We start from the raw sequence: 269 nt of genomic DNA on the forward strand, positions 1-269 counted from the left end.
GTAAAGTAACGCATTACTTTTTAATTTACAAGAGAATATCTGAGTTACTTTTTCAAATAAGTAACGCAAGTTACTTTTTTTTCCAATTTATTGATTGACAGCTCTCCTGTCCCCATGTTGAGAGATAAATATGAATATGCATTAATTCATCTAACTCACAAAGAAACAAAAAACAGATTCAGTATTCCTCAAAATGAATAAAAAAAACGCAACTCGGAATATGACGCAAACCTGCAATAATTAAATGTTAAACACAAATATCATGCTTT

Source organism: Sinocyclocheilus grahami, unplaced genomic scaffold (assembly GCF_001515645.1).
Source record: "Sinocyclocheilus grahami isolate Dianchi unplaced genomic scaffold, SAMN03320097.WGS_v1.1 scaffold46.1, whole genome shotgun sequence".
In the NCBI taxonomy this organism is placed as follows: Eukaryota; Metazoa; Chordata; class Actinopteri; order Cypriniformes; family Cyprinidae; genus Sinocyclocheilus; species Sinocyclocheilus grahami.